The sequence below is a fragment of the Perognathus longimembris genome, chromosome 13 (genome assembly GCF_023159225.1).
Source record: "Perognathus longimembris pacificus isolate PPM17 chromosome 13, ASM2315922v1, whole genome shotgun sequence".
NCBI lineage: Eukaryota > Metazoa > Chordata > Mammalia > Rodentia > Heteromyidae > Perognathus > Perognathus longimembris.
The window spans coordinates 50,996,831-51,002,747 of record NC_063173.1 but is presented as its reverse complement, the minus strand read 5'-3'; the positions used below and the strand labels follow the sequence as shown (position 1 = coordinate 51,002,747).

Sequence of the window (5,917 nt, the reverse complement as noted above, 5' to 3'; positions counted from 1 at the left end):
ATGCAAATTTATCAAGGTAAGCCTTAACAGGACTGATTGACTCGTGTACTTAAGGATTGTTCTGAATTAATAAAGGATAAAAGCATGGGAGTTTGTGTTCTTTATCTGAAAAAAAAGAGTGGTTAAATTATATAATGGGTGTGCATCATAACTTTCATCACAGGACATATGTCAAATACTAGTCGGGACATTAGTAATAATATATTTAACATAAACTAAAGGACAAGCTTGACTGGAACATGTATAGTTTTATTGTAATATAAAAGTGAATATATATATATGTATCTGTATATGTAAATGCATAATAGCAAACATATGATCTGATTAGTTTAGTTACTCTAGATGGATAGTAGATAGGACCAAAGAAGAAAATACCTTTTAGTTTTAAAAGTTGGAGATCTAGCATTAAGAAAATATAATGGGAATGATGAAGTAGTACTGACTGTTTTGTATTGGATGATAATCTCCAAAAGTAGTTAAAATTGTATACTGATTTAATTTGGGATGTCAGTTTAAAGAATCTCGATTTACACTTGACTAGAGTAAATAATAATTGAATTTACTCAAAACTGTGCTTTTAGAATTGATATTATCAAAGGGAAAAAAAGAAAAGGAGTTTTAGTAGATCCTAAGGAAATTACTAGAAATTAAAAAAATTATTAGGTGCTAAGGTAATTATCAGAAAATTATAGCTCTCAAGATAAACAGAAAGCCCACAGACTGGGAGAAGATCTTTACCGGACATTCAACAGACAAAGGCCTCATCTCTAAAATATATGCAGAACTAAAAAAATTACCTTCTTCCAAAACAAAACCGCAAAGAACCAATAGCCCCCTCATCAAGTGGGCTAAAGACTTACAAAGAAACTTCTCTGATGAGGAAATGAGAATGGCCAATAGGCATATGAAAAAATGCTCTACATCACTGGCCATAAAAGAAATGCAAATCAAAACAACATTGAGATTCCATCTCACCCCAGCAAGAATGTCATATATCAAGAAAACTAATAATAACAATTGTTGGAGGGGATGTGGCCAAAAGGGAACCCTACTTCATTGTTGGTGGGAATGTAAACTGGTTCAGCCACTCTGGCAAGCAGTATGGAGATTCCTCAGAAGGCTCAATATAGAACTCCCCTATGACCCAGCAGCCCCACTGTTGGGTATCTATCCAAAAGCCCACAAACAAAATCACAGTAATGCCACCAGCACAACAATGTTCATCGCAGCACAATTTGTCATAGCGAGAAGCTGGAACCAACCAAGATGCCCCTCCATAGATGAATGGATCAGGAAAATGTGGTACATATACACAATGGAATTTTATGCATCTATCAGAAAGAATGACATTGCCCCATTTGTACGGAAATGGAAGGACTTGGAAAAAGTTATACTAAGTGAAGTGAGCCAGACCAGAGCCAGAAACATGGACTCTATGGCCTCCCTTATTGGGAATAATTAGTACAGGTTTAGGCAAGCCATAGCAGAGCATCACAAGGCCCAATAGCTATACCCTTATGAACACATAAGATGATGCTAAGTGAAATGAACTCCATGTTATGGAAACAATTGATATATCACAGTTGTAACTACTTTCAACGTCCTATGTGTATTTGTAGTTTCTATTATTGATGATGTTCTTGTATCACCTTCCTATGGTTGTACCTACACTATCTCTGTAATCTTATCTGAGTATATTGGAAATCATGTTTACTGGTATTGGAAATAGGAAATTCAAAGGGAATACCAAATTTGAGAGACACAGGGTAAAAAAAGAGAAATAACTACAAAAGCAATACTTGCAAAACTGTTTGGTGTAAGTGAACTGAACACCTGAGGGGGGGAGAGGGAAAGGGGGGGAGGGAGGGGGGCATGAGGGACAAGGTAACAAACAGTACAAGAAATGTATCCAATGCCTAACGTATGAAACTGTAACCTCTCTGTACATCAGTTTGATAATAAAAATTTGAGAAAAAAAATAAAATAAAATATTGAAAAGTATTATTAAAGAGTGGAAAGGTATATAATGTAACTCAGTAAAAATGAATGTATTTTCTCAGTAAGAGCATTTTGATAAGGAAATTTGGTTCTCTGACATAGTATAATAGAAAGGACCTATCTCATTTAGAATAAAAAAAAAAGAAATGCAAAAGTCACATGAGTATAAATAAAGAGAAAAATACCCAGAAGAGCCTAAAGAGAACACATGTAACATGATTTCAATAATAAGAACACCATAATGAGATATTATTTATCTTTAACTGCTTGCAGCAATAACTTTCAATAACCTGGCCACATTAAACCAAGTCTAATAAAAGGTGTATTTTCCTTGAATTGAACTTATTTTAAAAGCATGGCATGCTGTTTAAACTGAAACTTCAAATCTCATCTTGTGGAAACTATGCCAAAAAAACATGGAAATCATTTAAGAGTGTGTACACATATGTCCATGCAATCACATGAAGTAATAGGTACAAGTGTAATAACAATGAGGTGTCTTTAACCATCTTGAATTTACCACATCTGCAGATGGAAAGAAAATCAGAAAAGAAAACTCAAATACCTCTACCATGATGGAATTTGTTCTCGTGGGGTTTTCTGATAATCCTCATCTCCAATGGATTCTTTTTGGGATATTTTTATTGAAGTACCTGACTTTTTTCATGAGCAGTAGCACTATCATACTACTAACAAATCTTGACTCTAATCTTCAGACGCCCATGTACTTTTTTCTTAGCCATTTTTCCCTTTTTGAGATCTATTATGTGACAGTCATCATCCCCAGAATGCTCATGGACTTTTGTGCCCAGAAAGGAAATATTTCTCTGTTTTCTTGTGCCATCCTGATGTGTTTAATCCTTATTCTTGGGGTTACAGAATGCCCCGTGCTGACAGCGATGGCTATGACCGCTACATGGTCATCTGCCACCCGCTGAACTATGCTGTAATCATGAACCACAAGGTGTGCGTGCAGCTGGTGGCTGCATCCTGGGCCATGGTCATTCCAGTCTTGATTGGACAAACCTACCAGATTTTCTCATTACCTTTTGTGGGTCTAACAGGATCAACCACTTTATCTGTGACATCCCTCCAGTGCTCCAGCTTGCTTGTGGTGACACATTTGTCAATGAGATAGAAGCCAATGTGGTGGCAGTGGTTATTGTCACAGTTCCCTTTCTGTTGATCCTTGTGTCCTTTGGCAAAATCATCTCCAATATTCTGAAACTGTCCTCAGCCAGAGGGAGGGAGAAAGCTTTCTTCACTTGCTCAACTCACTTGATATTGGTGGTCTTATTCCATGGGACAGCCAGTATCAATTACTTACAACCCAAAACAAATCAGACTGAAGGAGTGGGGAAACTGTTGTCTCTTTTCTATACTGTCTTTATCCCGACATTGAATCCCATCATCTATACCATGAGGAACAAGGACATCCTAATGGCACTATAAAAGTGAAGAACCAAGGGATGAAAATAAGAGGAGCACTTGAAAACTCAGAAATAGTATTTTAAAGTTACATCAATTACTTAAAAGAAGGTTCTGTCCCAATATTCTTTTAAAATAATAATTCTTTATAGATTAACAGTCAATATTGTTCCCAGGAGCTTTCTTTAAGAATTTCTATATTATTATATGGTCAATCAAATCAATTGTAAAGATATAGGTTTACACCAATGTTTCCTTTCATTTTTAATTTTGTTGAGACTTTGCCTGAGTAGCACAAGGAAAGTTTATTGGGGCGTATGTTTGCTTGTACTACCAAACAGTGTTTGTGGCCAATTGAGAAGGTATAGATTCCCAATCAACATCCTTTCCCTCCTTCTGTCTTTATTTGTTCATTGTGGTCATACTTCTCTTATCTCAGCATGTAAGGGAAGCATAATTTATTCTTGGGGATTGACTTTATTTATAGTAAGAGAAATTATTACATAAATTAATAAGTATTATTTATGATAACCAAATTATTCTTTTAAAATGAATATTGAGTATACTTATACATGTTTTGCCTCTATTCTCTAAATAAAAAAAATTAAAATCTTCAAAATTTTCAGCCACCTAATGACCTCAAAGAGCAATCCTTTGACACTCAGCTTCTGTGTGACTATGCTTACATGTGTGTAACACCATGTTTTTGATAAAAGGTCTCACTAACTACCTGATCTGGCCTTGAACCATATCCTTCTCTGTCTACCTCCTCAGTAGCTGAAAAATTACAGGCATATGCCACCAGGCCTGGCCTTTTGCTCCCCTCTCCCTGACATCTTCTTTTTTTTCTTGTTGTTACTGGGATTTGAGGTCAGAGCTTCACACTTGTTCTGCTGGCTTTCCTGACTGGTGCTCTGCTACTTGAGCTGAAACTCCAGACCAGCTTTTTGCTGGTTAGTTGGGACAATGAATCTCATGGACTTTTCTGCCTGAGTTTGTTTTGAACCACATTCCTTAGGCTTTCAGCCTTCTGAGTAGCTAAAATGGTCCTAAGTGTGAGCCATTGTTACCTAATCTTACCCAGATCTTAAACTATGTTTTTAAAATTAAATGTCTAATCTCTTGCATACATTATTTATTGAATGCATGATCTCTTTTAGACACAGTTCTGTTAACCTGTTCAACAATTATAAAGGTTTATTAACCTGTTTATTCATTATAAAGGTGTATGTTTTATAATAGTTTACTAAAAAAAGTAAAAACAAAGACCCAAAGAAGTAACTACATGTAAATATAAATTAATTTGTAGAATAAATTATTTTATTAGTATATATTGTGACTATAATTTGAAAGGTTGGTATTTATCAGTCCATGTCTGATGTTAAGGCTTTTTTTTTAAAGAAATCTCTTTCTAGCAATAAAGAATATGACAATATGATACAATATAAAATAATACATGTTCATATTTGAAGCAATGAAAATGGGGTACCTTTTTCATGTAGCTTAAAGAACAAAAGATACTTCATTGACTTGAAAATTATTCTTTGAAACTTCTTTTAACATTTAAATTTTATTTTTCTATTTTTATATATGTAATTTTATATGTAATGTTTTATATGTAACACAGCTATAAAACTGTAATGCCTCATATTTTGGTTAAAAATTGTCAGAATGCAAGTTGATTCATTCTGTGAACATCAATATCTATATGACATTCCAAAGAAAAAACATAAATAGAAATAAAAATGCATGGAAAGAAACTGTAAACATGAGGAAAGTTGTTTGGAAACAATAATTTAGAACAATAAAATGTTCATTGGCTTTTTCACAGACAAACTCATTGAATAAAATGTAATTCAATAAACACACAACAGGGAATAAAGAATTTTCAAACTTTGAGGTATATCTGTCGTAAGGATATAGTTTGAAATTTTTCCTGGTTGGAAACTATTCAATATAAGATCAATTTTAAGCCTTTAAAATATTTCAAGAAATATTAAAAACTATGATTTACTACTGTGTTAATTTTCTCAACTAGTCTACACATTGTAAAATTTGCTACCATTCTAGTAGTCAATGCTGAGGAAATGAAACAGAGTAATGACAGGACAGTAATGCTGGTATTTATATACATTTTACTTTGTTAAGAACATGGTCCCTTTAAATATTTCCACTAGTCTGCCAAAGTCAGAGAAGTCACAATTACTTTAGCTGGTTGTCAGCTGTGGGGAAGAAGTTATGGGTAGAAGCCATAAAGGATAAGGATTAGAATTTAGGGGAATTATTAGGGTTTAAACGAATATCACTTACTAACCACACCAAACATATGGCATTATATTTAAGTTGTTCTTATTCCGTGGTGACATGAGAAAACCTCTGGATTTCTGGCGGGTTTTCCTTTAACAGGACAACCCCACTCCTAAAACTTTCTCTCTTGACAGGGTTGGTAGGTGTATGAGGCTTCACTGATTGACAAATAGCAAGTGCTTCG

The 5,917-nt window shown here is 34.4% G+C and overlaps 1 pseudogene; it reads left to right on the top strand.

The window, feature by feature from the left end:
- LOC125362178 lies at positions 1–3,450 on the top strand (annotated as a pseudogene).
- Positions 3,451–5,917: the final 2,467 nt, after the last annotated feature.